Here is a 14638-nt window from a genome sequence, read left to right on the forward strand (position 1 = left end):
GATAGTGATGCCCACTCCGCCTCTAATTGAGAGGGGACGTAGAACCTATGGGGCAGATGGATGGGACCTTCATGCTTGCACCTGCAGATTCTCTCTGTTCTTTTTTTTTTATTTTTTTATTGACTTTGTAATAATATTACATTAAAAATATATATGTGAGGTCCCATTCATCCCCACCCCCCCACCCCACCTCTCCCCCCCTCCCCCCAGCAACACTCCCTCCCATCATCATGACACATCCATTGGATTTGGTAAGTACATCTTTGGGCACCTCTGCACCTCATAGTCAATGGTCCACATCATGGCCCATACTCTCCCCCATTCCATCCAGTGGGCCCTGTGAGGATATACAATGTCCGGTGATTGCCTCTGAAGCACCATCCAGGGCAGCTCCATGTCTCTGTTCTTTGAGATGGCCATTGTCAGACTTCATCTCCTTGTTAGTTGTCCTGGGTGAGTCCAGTGAACTGGAGAGTAGATGTTGCAAGTCTGTTGAGATTCAGGGCCCAAATGGCACATAAATAGCCCAGATTTAAGTCTCTTGGATATACAACTATCAACTCTAGTATTAATTATAGGTTCAGTTAGAGGGACAGTATAGCCATGTGTAGGGAAACCACAACTTGCTCCAACTCTGTCACAGTGGGAAGCATAAATTCCAAAGTAGTGCCTACTGGCAGGGCACCAAACTCCTGAGCTGTCTGCCCTGCCTATAGTGTCTGGATGTCTCCAGAGCCCTCAGGAGCCCTGTTATTTGTGGTAATATTTACTTTGACAGTCAATGAGTATCTGCTGAGACATACATAAACACAACCTCTGAAATAACCTCCAGACTCATTTTGAAGTTTCTTAGCCGTATGAACTCACTTGTCTTTCCCCTTCCCTCTTCTTCTCAAGGTCTTTTTCCAGTTGCATTGCCAATTGGTGGCTGGTAATACTCCCTCTGTGCCAGGGAGGCTCATCCTTGGGAATCATGTTCCATGCTGGGGGAAAGGTAATGCTTTTATATGCTGAGTTTTGGCTTAGAGACAAGCCACATTTGAGCTAAAAGGAAGCTCTCAGGAGGTAACTCTTAGGCACCCTATAATACTATGATAAGATTCAATTTCAAAAGTAAAGTTTCATAAGTACAGTCATCACACTCAAGGACACATAAATGGTTCATCCTCCTTCACTAATCACTCAGGGGATTCTTACTGTCCCATTAGAGAATGTGGCAGAGCTCCCCAGGATGGGAATTTGATATTTCTTTAGTTATTGTTTGGATCTCCACCCACTGTGACAATGCCCCATGAACACTTGAAGGCATTTGTATTCCTTGTAGGTATGCCCCAGGTGAACCTCCTCCAGTGCAACCCCATGTCTGACACTGCACATCCATGATCCTCCCCGTCATAGTCGCAACCCTTCTGTGATCCAAAACTTCTTCAAAATCGAAGCCAACATTGTAGCCAAATACAATTAATATGAAAATGATATAATAATGGTGGTTTTAAAAATAACAAATAAAATACAAAAAAAGAGTTTGAAATAAAAAATATAATTTAAAAATTTTCCTATTATGTCTTTCACCATTGTAAGATCTGCGGTCTTCGATGTGACATTTTCTTCCATGTATTCACTCAGTGTCTTATTTTTTTTTTCATTTGTCTTCAAAGAAGCTTTAAATTACAGAAAAGTCATGTACAGAAAACAGGTGATTCCCGTATACCCAATGTCCTCTCCCTTTTCCCCTTCCCCCCATGAAAAACATTTTACATGCGGATGGTACATGTATTACAGCTGATGTACAAATATTGAAACATTGCTACTCACCATGGTCGATGATTCATGTTGTGGTTTATATTTTGGACTGTACGCTTTATAGATTTGGTGATTTTGATGTGGTTTATGCAGAACAATTCCATTGCCCCAGAATGCCCCGTGTTCCATCTATTCTTTTCCCTCCCTCTCCCCTTGTGACTCACGGTCACCACCAAGAGGAGCTCAGTGAAGCGCCATGGTCATCGTTATTTACAAGGACATGGACGGCTTGACCTACTGGCCTGTCCTCCATCAGGTCCTACCTATGCTCTCAAGAGACTCCCGCGCCTCTGGCTGCGATCATTGCATTCAAAGAGAATAACCACATGTTCAGAGAATAACCACCCACAACATTTAGTGTATAAAGTGAAATTTATTTTCCGATTAAAACGTTGAGCCTCCCCCGCTCGCCCGCCCGCCGCGGCACTTTTGGGTCGGGCCGTGGCAGGGCCCCGCCGAGGCAATAGGAGCGGGGCGGCAGCTCCCGCCGCTCCTGCCCCAGTCCGCCTCGGACCCGCGGCGGCCGCCTTCAGCCCTCTCGGCCTCTCCGCTCGCCTGGCGGGGAGTGCGCGCGCCCCTCGGCTCCCACCCACGCCGCACACTCCCGGCGCCCACGCCCGCAGTCGGCCCGGCGCGCTCCTCGCCAGCAGTCAGGCCCGGCCCGGCCCGCCCGGTGCTGCCCCCGCCCGCGCGATGCCTCGGGAACAGCAAGGCCGAGGACCAGCGCAACGAGAAGGCGCAGCGCGCAGCCAACGAGAAGATGGAGAAGCTGCTGCAGCAGGACGAGCAGGTCGACGGGCCAATCCCCGCCTGCGGCTGCTGGGTGCTGGAGAATGTGGTAGAAGCACCGTCGTGAAGCAAATGAGGATCCTGCCTGTTACTGGGTTTAATGGAGAGGGCACCTAAGAGGCCCCGCAGGCTGCAAGCAGCCAACAGCGGTGGTGAGAAGGCCACGAAAGCGCAGGACGTGGAGAACAACCTGAAAGAGGCCGCTGAGACCCTCGTGGCCGCCGTGACAACCTGGAGCCGCGCGTGGAGCTGGCCAAGCCCGAGAACCAGCGCGCGGGGACCGCACCCTGAGGCGGTGCAGGCGCCTGCCTTGATTCCCTCCCGAGCGCGCCAGGGCTCTGCGGGAGGAGGGCGCGCCTGCCGCCAGCGCGCCAGTGGGTGCCCGCTGACTGCCTGCGCCCGGGACTGCGTGGACCAGACTGATGGCGGCAAGCAGGCCCACTCGTGCCCAGCGACCCGCGCCTGCCTCGCGGCCGCGTCCTGACTGGTGGAATCTTTGAGACCAAATTCCAGGTGGACAAAGTCGGCTTGGCCGTGGTCGATGGGGGCGGCCAGCGCGAGGACCAAGCGGGCCCGCCCCGCGCTGCGCGGCCGTCACTTTGCTGCGCATCACAGCTGCGACGTGGCCCTTCGGGAGGACAGCCCGGCAGCCGCCTGCCGCGGCCCTGCACCGTCTGGAACAACGCGCGGCTGCGCACCGTCTCTGCGATTCTGTTCCTCAACCCGCGAGACGTGCTTGCTGAGAAAGGCCTTGCTGGAAAATCCAAGATCGAGGACTGCTGTCCAGCATTTGCTCGCTACGCTGCTCCTGAGGATGCTGCTTCCCAAGCCCGGAGAGGACCCACGCGTGACCCGGGCCAAGTGCTTCATCCGCGACGAATTCCTGAGAACCAGCACTGCCATGGAGACGGGCGCACCGCTGCTTCCCCACCTCACCTGCGCTGTCGCCACCGGAACATTCGCCGCGTGTTCAGCGACTGCGAGACTTCACCAGCCACGCGCCGTTGTCAGGACGAGCTGCTCTAAGGGCAGCCCCTACACTTAATTAAAGCCTTAAGCACAATTAATTAAAAGTGAGACGTAATTGTCCACGCAGTTAAGCACCCACCATATGGCATGATTAACAAAGCAACTTTTCCTTTCCCGAGTGATTTTGCAAAACCCCCTTTTCCCTTCAGCTTCAGGCCGCCTAAAAGAAAAAGACAAAAAGGCCACAAAAGTTCCCTCTCACTTTCAGTAATAAATAAATAAATAAATATTGTTTTGTATACCATTAAAAAAGTCAGAATAAAAATTAAATGTGGGCAAGGAAAAAAAATCTTCTTTGAGTTCATGAAACATAAGTTTTCCAAATTTCTTTTTTATTGCATTTATAATGTGTGTTCCGTGTAGAAAAGGCCACAAGTATTAGCACAAACGAATGCTTAATAAATGTTTTCCTTGTCTTGGCTTGGTTGGTCTATCCTGGGTTATTCTGGAGGAATGGAATGTGTGGATTTACTACAGGACAAATACTCAGGGAGCCCTTATCACCATTGCTTAAAACTGGAGGAGAAAAGAAGGGGCGCAGTGGCTCTGAAACTGGAATGTTGCTGAATGTAAAGATATGGGATCCATCAGTAATGTCCCAAAAAGAAAGGTTTCCAATATTCATATCCAGGAAAATGCCCACTCGGCGTAACCAGGTGTTCACCCAGACTGCAGTGTGTGGCTTAGTGCTGGCTGAGAAAACATTTCCATCTCTCAAACCCAGAGTCCAGAAGCCATAATCCGAAGATCGAAGAACAGTTCCTTTCGGTTAGCAGATTCCTTGCAAACACCCAGATCCCATTCTGTGCTTGTTCCCATCTCCACCTCCCAGTAGTGGCGGCCCGACGTGAACCGAGAAGAGCCAAGAACGCACACTGCGTAGCTGAATCTCTCGGCACGTTCTTCACGATTCTGTTTATGTCCACACCGGACACTCCTCAGGTCCTCAGAAATGATGAGGAGGTTATTGGCTGAGTCTACATCCAAGGTCATATCCACTGTGGAAGAAAATAAGACAGCGAAAGGACAGACTATAAACCCTCCACATTCTACTGCAAGTGCCCAAATACAGGGTTGAATTATGTTCCTTTAATTCCTTTTTCACTAAAGCAAATTTTTTAAAGGAAATTCACCTAGCACTGTTGACGAGTTTAAAATATCCTGTTTTATGGCAGAATGGGTCTTTCCTTCACAGTAAGGATTCTGTTTGTATTAAACTATGTGGTTATTTGATTATTCTTCTCTTTAACGCATAAGATCCCTGAGGGTGGGTACCATCACAGTTGTTTGTTCTCAAATTACAGACAGCATTAAGGAAGAAAAAGTATTCTACTTATTGTAAAATAATGTTCAAATATTAAATTTTCTTTTCTCTTTGCTATTAGATTCCCAGTTCACCTTGGTGGCTGGGGAGTTGCATGTACACTTTAGAATTGCTATGGTTTTATCAAAATTAAGAGTTAATGTTAGGAAGCCGGAGGCAATGGATTACTTCTGCCTTACTGTTATTCAACATTCAAAGTACTCATCAGCCAGCTGTGGCTACTGTTTTGGACAACACAGTTCTAGGGCATGAACAAAATACATTTTCTTTAAAATATCCAGTGTAGTTGAATCTAATCTACACTCAGAGGTGAGAACAACTGATGTTTGTGGCACATAGAAATTGTAGGTGTCAGAATTGAACTAATGCCCATATTTAATATTGAACCTTTCGAGTAGTTGTTTATTCCAGGGTCCATTGTGGGAAGTTATACAGATTCCTTACCTTGGAACTTTAGTATCTTTGGGTTCATCTGTAGAATAGTTTTCAGTTGGGGCTCCAGTTCTCGGACCTTGGAAACCAGCTCCCCCAACTGGCAAACGTGTCTGATGTCATTCTTCTGTGAGACCGCAGGGCAGGAAGGGCACAATATACCCTCCAGATGGGGCTCCTCCTGCAGTGAATTGGTGCAGTGCAGGCAGCAGGCATACCCACATTTTAGGTACACTGGGTTTTCAAGGTAGATCATGCAGATAGGACATCTGCTTGCCTTTTTAAATTGTTCAGCCATGCCCAATCTCCAGGTAAAATCTGCATGAGAATGGAGTTTACAGAATCGAAGGACCCAGATGTTTTCTTGTTTACATTCATAGAGTTGTCATGTACCTTCTATGTGCAATCATTAGCCCCAGATAATGAAAATTCAATATACATACAAATATAAAACTCATGTCCTTGAATTTCTGATATTTGGAATCTAGTTGGAATGAAGAATATAATTCATTATTTGGCATTAAATTGAAGTCATGAAAGGATCTAGACCTGGGGTGTCTAATATGATAGACATAAAACTCATGTGGTTCATGAGCACCTAAAAATTCATTTGATCTAAATTGAGCTGTGCAGTGAATGCAAAATACAGACTGGAAGTTTAAGACGCACTAACAAAAAGAGAATGTAAACTCTCTAATAACTGTTTGTAATCAATTACATATTGAAATAATTATAACTAGAATATTAAATTAATTGGGCATGTTTCTTTTTTACTTTATTAAGGTGGCTATTAGAAAATTTCTAATTACATTTGTGGGTTACTCTATATTTCTATTGACTAGCGCTGGTCTAACTCAGAGATCAACCAACTACTCCGCCAACTGGTGTGTCCTGGATGTAGCAGAAACCCATAGCAACAGCTGAGAAGGTCAAGTCAATGGAGAAACTCAATTCACCATCTGCTACAATTGTCTAAGCTATCATTTGATAAGGAAAACCAAGACAATATCATTTCTTCTGCCTGAATATTGAAAATCAAGGTTCTGTCTACTATTCCTAGAGCAGTGGGACCAAGAGTCCCAAATCACAGATTGTGGGTGGCATCGGCCTCAGACAACACTTGCAGAAATAAATTATCAATTTCCTGGTGCTTGCCATTTGTTGAAATTTGAGAAATAGAATTGAAATTACAAAGGACGGCACTCACCACTCCTCCAGTAGATTCTCCTCTGGCTACAGCTGCTTCCTCCGTCAGCTCAGTTCTGAAGTGAAAAGCACTGACAGTGTCTCTTCCCACTTTATATCCTGCATCTCGTCTTGATTTAATCAAGTTTTGATTTAATTATGGTGTAAATGATGACATAGAAAGATTATTACAAAGGAGATCCTTTTGTCTTGCAGTTACTTTTCCTATTAGTATGGACAAGGATTTCCATGTTCTTATCACTCTAGATTACATTTCAACATTATTTTTGGTGGGAGTAGGATTTGGTATTAGGACATGAATTTTAAAACAAACTATTTGTCATTGACATTAAGCCTTATGATTAGAGTTAGTGTCAATGAGTTGGGATTTTTGTTTTTTTGCTCACAAAATAAAACTTTCTAGTATTTATATCAAGGAAATTAATTAAACCTATTCAGGAGTAGTTCCTAAAATCAACCCAACAATCTGTCAGCAAATCAAGATCCTATATTTTATCAATCTAATTATCAAAAGTAAAACATTTATTATTATATTTCTTATAATCATAATATTTTCTCCATCTGACATGTTATAAATATGATACAGGCATTTTTTAAAAAAAATCATTATCATTTTCTTCAAAAAAGAAAGATTTATCGTATCGCAAATGTCTCGTAAGTATTCATCTTTATGGGTTTGAGGGGAGAAAATGAAAAGTTAGAAGACTTGGGGGAAGGGTTAGATTACATTTGCATGATTAAATTAAGTCTTTCATTCACAAAGTGATTTGCTGTGTTTTGCTGGGCACTCTTATCATTTGAAATCCATAGCAGAAACAATCCCAAATCTCAAAATCTTTGGTTTTACTTACACAAAGTGAAAAACAAAACTCTCAAAAATATACACACTGTTTTTTTAGAAGTCCTTTCACTTTGCATTTGTCCTTTGTTTTGGAATTACATTTATGTTTCATGCGGACCTAATTTATGTGTGAAGTATTTATTTCTTTTCATCACTTTAATAATTTTAATTTTATTTTATAATGACTTTTAGAATAGTCTCACTTTTAGGGGAGCAGTTATTCTTGTGTTTATAATATCATTGACTTGCTCATTGAGGATTGATCCTTATGGTGTTTTCTGTTATTTAGTTTGATCATGAGTAGAAGTTATATTTTTTGTTAATATTGTTAAGGGATTTTATCTAGGTTCTTGGCTATGCTGCAGAAATGAATGTCAAGAGCACGCTCGGTGAGTTAGGTTAGTAATTTATTCAGGCAGAGACGAAAGAGAAATGGGAGAAAATAACAGATCAGAGGTCCCAGGTAGAGAGGAAGGGGGTGAAAAGGGATAAAGAGGGATGATTTACAAGTTACAATTTCCCCATTATAGATTATAAATGCCCAGGTTTACTTGCGTGGCCACATGGCAGAGGAAAAATGGTGAGACCGGCACACAGAGGGCAGGAACCAGTCCAAAGGCAAGAGAGCAGGGGGAGAGCAAGCTCAGGACTTGCAGTTTGCTTTATAAACTATTAGTTATTCTATCCCTTTGCTAATGGCAGGGGAGGGGTTCCAGCTGTTTGCTGTTTTGATTGATCACCCCACCCATCAATCCCCTAGTGAGGACCCAATGATAAAGTTCCCAGGGAACATCCAGGGCTTTTCCTTGCTCTCAGAAGTCTGTTCTGGATAGCAGAATCTTGGGCGTGGGGGTCCTCCAGCAGCCATCTTGGGGGTTACTGATGTCCATGTGGACTCTCTGCGAGGTTCCAAGTCCTTCTATTAATTCTCTATCTTAATAGCCTGCTTCAATATCAAATGGCCAGATTTGTGGAAAAGACCAATGCAGTGGTTAGATTTTTACCTCTAGCAGGTACCCACCAAATATGAAATTTCATTCATTTCATATGACTTCTTATCTTCTGGGTTCTTTTATTAACAGAAAAGTAAGCTTCCAAGCCAATTCAGAGGATTTTAGTTACTTACTGTATTCTTTACAGTTGGCACTTTGGACAGAAATAAGCGTGGCTGCCTTTCCCAGGGACAGTGATAAATCTTTCTTTGCTCATTAGTAGCATTTTCTAGCTTAAATGTCTCCTGTATTTACAGTACCCTGTATTATAATATCCTTATTAGCAGAGGCCAAATCCTCCACATTGTTTCCCTATTTTTGCATCCTGGAGCTCAAGACTCAAAGCACTGGGGTGGATCTGCTCCCACCAAATCTGCTCTTCAATGTGAAGACATCAGCAGATTGCAGAGTTAAAACTTCACATTCAGCTACTCCATGTGAGAGCTAGGTAATTCAATGCTTTACCAAGGTGCATCTGAAAATAATTGAATAGCTTATCATATCCTGTATTTCCAGTATTTTTATGTGACTATGTGTAGCAGGGTCCACAATGTGTCTGGAACCAGGTATCTCGAGTCTCTTCTTAAGTAAATGTGGTCTTTCCAATTTTGGCATTTGAAACTTCTTAGTATTCTGAAATACTAAAGAAAAATCCAAACATATGAAGAAAACATCAATTGCTTTTGCTCAATCCAAATTCATAACATAGGAACTGAATATCAAAAATGACAAAAATATATAAACTATCAATAGCTAACAATTGTGCAGCAAGGAAATTGTAGGAAAGTGCAGCATTGTGGAAGCCAAGGATGGAGCACTAGAAGGAGAAGGAACAATTTATACAATCAAAACTGAGAAGTAACATTAAGATAATCTGTGTGTTTGTAGTACCTGTAAGATCACTGTTAATCTAGAAAAGATTAGGTCCAGTGAAATGTTAGGAATGTCATGATTTAATGATGGTGAAAGTTGTCTCTTTAATTCTGGATATTTTTCAGGCATTTTACCATTTCTCAATCTTAAACATAAGCTATATTTAACATTTATAAGGGATATTATGTTGCTATCATTTTAATGAGTCATGCAGTACTTAGATGTGATGAAATTATTCTGAGTTCAAAATCTCTGAAATGTAGTAGATAATCCTTATAACAAAATAAAAATGGTGATTTTTCTGCACTAGGAATATACATTTATTCTAACTAATAAAGGACACTCTTGCATCTGTGCCATCAACCACAATTCCCACCCACCTCTTGGTTTACTGCCCTATCTAGTTTCTAGATTATTCTCTAGCATTCTGCCATTTGGCATTTACATAACTAGATTACCATTTTCAGTCACATCCTCATTTCTATAGCTGTTACTCACTGTGTATTACCTTCCTATCCTTTCTCCCTTGCTGGTTGTGCAGTGGGAGCCAAGCATGTAGTTGGTGCTGTAAGCTGTGGAGGCTCAAGCCACCCTCACCACATGAAGGACCAATGAAGCTTCGTCCAACTTTCTCCTTTTCCAGGGGTTAGGACAGAGTCACACTGTGTTGAATAATCCAAGTGCAGGCCTACACTGTAGTTGCCCAGAGAGACTGATGAAGTTTCACACTTCTACCTCCCCTGCCTGGGGCAGGGAAGGAGCTGCAGGTGTGAGCAGCAGTCTGTCTGGTATGGGTCTAAGATGACTGCAGTTGCCATGGTAGACTTCTGATTTTCAGTCTATGCCAGCCAAAGTTACCTGCAGTTACCTGTATAGGCTGGTGCAGGGCTCCTCAGCCTCCTCCAAACCAGGGGCAGGGCTGAAACCTAGGCAGGCTGCAGGCTGATCTGTGTCAAAGAAACTGGTTCCTACTGACACTGAGAGTTTCAGTCAGCCCAGTTTCTCCTCAGGCTGGGAGCAGAGTCAGAATGGCAGATATTGGCCTCCTTCCTACTAAGGCTGATTCACACCCCAGCCTCTCCTAGGGTTACCTCTTAGTCAGCCAAGTCTATCAACCAGTTGCCAAAATCGGCAGCAAACTGTTCCCTCCTCCCATTTCTGGGAAATGGGGCTTCCAATTCCAGCCACAGAGCAGCTCCTGGGGTGGCTCACGCCTCCAGAGTAGGATAATCACTGACCTCCATGGCTTGGCCAGTAATTTCCCAGAGAGGCTGGCACAGGTCCCCACAGCTTCCTCTCTGCTGGAGGTGGCACGGGGCTGTAATCTGATGTGGATGGAAAGCAGCCGGTCCCCACCAGCACTGGGATCCTCAGTCTGCCCAGCTTCCCCTCATGCCAGGCATGGAGTTAAGATCGTGGCTCCTGGCCTCTTTCTGACTTGGACAGCTCAAACTTCAGCTGTTCTCAGGATTATACTGTAGCCTGCTCAATTTACTCATTAGTAGCTGAAGTTGGTGCCCAATGGTCTCTTCCTTCTGGATTTCGGGGAAGTGGAACTTTCAATTCCAGCCACAGAACAGCTCCCAAGGCAGCTGGTGCCTCCAGTGGAGGTTGGGCACCAGCCTCTATGGCATGGAGCACTTTACTTACAAGTCTTCTCTGCAGATGGGCAGTCTCCTCTTTCCACTCCTTCAAAGGTGTGGCAGGATGCTTTCCTGGTCTCCTGGAGCCTCCAAACAGGTGCTTCAGCTAGCTCCAGAGAGCACTGGGTGTTTGCTACTTGCCCTGTAGCAGGAGCTGGCTCTAGGAGCTCCTTATTCTGCCACCAGCTTGCTGGTTCTGCATGTTCCATTTTTGAAGGAAATATTAGTTATTTTTGTATTTGCATAGAAAAAGCTTGAGGGAACTATACTGAAGTAGTGATTGTGATTATCCTTTCTTTTTTAAAAGGATAATTTTTTTCATTTTTATTATCTTTTTTAAAGATACATAAATTGAACAAAATGTTACATTAAGATATATAAGAGGTTCCCATATACCCCACTCCCCACACCCCCCACTGCTCCCACATCAACAACTTCTTTCATTAGTGTGGTACATTCATTACATTTGATGAGTACATTTTGGAGCATTGCTACACAGCATGGATTATAGTTTATGTTGTATTTATACCCTCTTCCAGTCCATTCAATGGGTTATGGCAGGATATATAATGTCCTGTATCTGTCCGTGCAATATCATTGAGGAATATCATTGAGGACAACTCCAAGTCCTCAAAATGCCCCAAGATCACACTTCTTATTCCCTTTCCCTGCCTTTAGCAACTCCAGAGGCCACTGTCTCCACATCAATGATACAATTTCTTCCATTGCTAGAGTCACAATAATCCTATAGTAGAATACCAGTAAGTCCACTCTAATCTGTATTTTATTCCTCCATCCTGAGGACCCTGGAATGGCAAAGTTCACTTCAGCTCTAAATTAAGAGGGGGCTTAGTTTCCACATGGCTGATGGATGGAATTCTCCTGCTTACAGCTATAGACTCTCTCAGTTACCTGGTGTGTTGGTTGACCATCCTCACCTCCCTGTTAGCTGACCTGGGTAAGTCCAATGAATCAGAGAGTAGGTGTTACAACTCTGCTGAGGCTCAGGGCCCAGTTGGCACATAGACGGCCCAGAGATTCAAGTCTCCTGAGCATAGACACCAACCCCAGTGCCAATCATAGGTTCAGTAAAAGTGACCGAAGAGGCATACATAAAGATGTCACATTTGAGTCCAACTCCATCATACTTAGGAAATTACATGAGAAATGTGTCCTTTTATCATAAAAAATTAATTGTTGCTACAAAACATTCAAACACCCTCACCTCCCTCCCCCTGCAAAAAAAGGAAATGATATTTAAAAGTTTCCAGGTCAAATTTCTGTTAAAACCATGGCTGTGAAAAATAAATTGACATGCATTCTATGGGGAAAAATTTTTTTTTCTATCATCTAGGTATTTTTTTTCATCTATGAAATACTCCAACTGCTCTGTAGCAAAATATATCTGGAACAATATTGAATTATATACCAAATTATGGCAATCATTATCCATACTCACAGATAGATAATTATTGTGGGAAAAAAATCTATTCAAATGCCCTTTAGAAAAGAGCATACACAGGGACAGGATAAATAGGTACATAAATAAGGACAGGATATGGGATAATTTGACCCTTGCTATGAGGAATATTGAAACACAAACATAGGAAATATTTAAACTAGGAAATGCCAATGGTGACAGGCAAGGAAAGATTTATCACTGTCCCAGGGGAAGACAGGCAAGCTCTACTCTGTTCAAAGCTCCAATTGTAGAGAATATTGTAAGTAACTGAAATCTTTCAAATTGGCTTGGAGACTTACTTGTATCTTAATGAAAGAATCTTGAACCCAAGAAGTTAACATAAAATGACTACTTGAACCTACAGTTGGTGCTGGAGTTCTAGGTATATGTCCAAGAGACTTGAATCTTTGGGTTGTCCATGTGCCAGCTGGGCCCTGAGCCTCGGTAGAGTTCCAACACCTACTCTCCAGTTCATTGTACTTACCCAGGACAACTAACAAGGAAGTGATGGTAGACAACCACCATACCGAGGACCCAAGAGAGTCTACAATGGCAACCAAGAGAGTCCAATCCATCAGCCATATGGGATCCAGGCCCCCTCTCAATTAGAGGTGGAATGGGCATCACCATCCCCAAATCCTCAGGACTGGGGAATAAAATATGGACTAGAATGGACTTACTGGTATTCTACTATAGACTTACTGCGATTCTAGCAAGGAAAGAAATCCTATCATTAATATGGAGATAGTGACCGCTGGAGGTGCTGAAGGCAGGCAGAAGGGAAAAAAGGTATAATATGAGGGTATTCTGAGGACTTGGAATTGTCCTGAATGACATTGCAATGGCAGATAGAGGCCATTATATATCCTGCCATGACCTACAGAATTGAGTGGAAGAAAGTGTAAACTACAATGTAAATTATAATCTATGCTTAGTGGCAATGCTCCAAATGTGTTTAATCAATTGCAATGAATGTACCACACTATTGAAAGAAGTTGTTAATATGGAGAAGGGTTGGAGGTGTGGGGAGTGGGGCATATGAGAATCCCTTATGTGCATTTTTGTAACATATTGTATAATCTAAGCAGTTTTTTAAAAAATAAAAAATATATTAAAAAACAAAACAAAACATGAAATGGATACAATTCCAGGCTGAAAGGTATTTGTTGGGTACAACTAGAAGGAAAAATCTAACCACTGCCTTGGTCTCTTCCATAAATCCAGTGATCTGGTATTAGCAAAAAATAAAACTTCTGCTCATGATCCACTCAAACTAAATAAATGGAAAACACATTAGGGATCAATCCTCCATGAGCAAATTCAATGATATTATAAGCATAAGATTAACTGCTTCCCCAAAAGTGAGAATATCCTAAAAGTCATTATTAAATAAATTAATTTAAAGTTATGAAAATGATGACTAGAAATAAATACTTCATATAAATATTATGTACATAGGAAATATAATTGTAATTCTAAAGTGAAGGACAAAAGCAAAGTGGAATGACTTCTAAAAATATTGTGTATATTTGTTAGAGTTTTCTATTTTTCACCTTGCCTAAGTGAAACAATAGATCTTGAGATTTTGAATTGTTTCTGCTCTGGATTTCAAATGGTAAGAGTGCCCATCAAAATCCAGAAACTGATCACCCTGCAAAGGAAAGACTTGATTTGACCATGAAAATGTAATCTTACCCCTCCCCCATGTCTTCTAACTCTACATTCTCTCTCTAAACCCACAAGTATGAACACAAATGGGACATTCAAAGGATGAAAAATCTTTGTTTTATAAAGAAAACAACAATGGTTTGTATAAATAAGGCCCTATATCTTTTTATAACATGTCAGATGGAGAAAATAATATGATTATAAAAATATACAGTCATAAATATATTTTACTTTTGATATTTTGATAAAATACAGAATCATGACTTGTTTACTGATTGTCAGGGGACAGTCTGGCATTTTCTTTACCAAATTTATAAAAGGAGGTTTTCACAGTCTTGGAGAAAAAGCATTTTTGATAGATGGCTTCAGTTTACAGAGTGTGATTTTAGGAACTTCTGAATAGGTGTAATTAATTCCTTTGACCTAAATGCTATGAAGTTTTATTTTGTGAGCAAAAAGAAAAAAAAAGTCTTCTTGAAACTAATTCTATTAATAAGCATTAATGTCAATGCCAAATATGTTGTTTTAAAAGTTTGTCATAATACCAAATCTTACTACCAACAGAACTAATGTTTA

General features: G+C 42.3%; 2 pseudogenes; one reads left to right on the plus strand and one right to left on the minus strand.

Annotated features, from left to right (window-relative positions):
* The first annotated feature begins 1999 nt into the window (after positions 1-1999).
* Positions 2000-3618, plus strand: LOC101438373 (guanine nucleotide-binding protein G(s) subunit alpha-like; annotated as a pseudogene).
* Positions 3619-4051: 433 nt separating this feature from the next.
* Positions 4052-5675, minus strand: LOC101438796 (ret finger protein-like 4A; annotated as a pseudogene).
* Positions 5676-14638: the final 8963 nt, after the last annotated feature.

The sequence above is a fragment of the Dasypus novemcinctus genome, chromosome 15 (genome assembly GCF_030445035.2).
Source record: "Dasypus novemcinctus isolate mDasNov1 chromosome 15, mDasNov1.1.hap2, whole genome shotgun sequence".
Lineage (NCBI taxonomy): Eukaryota > Metazoa > Chordata > Mammalia > Cingulata > Dasypodidae > Dasypus > Dasypus novemcinctus.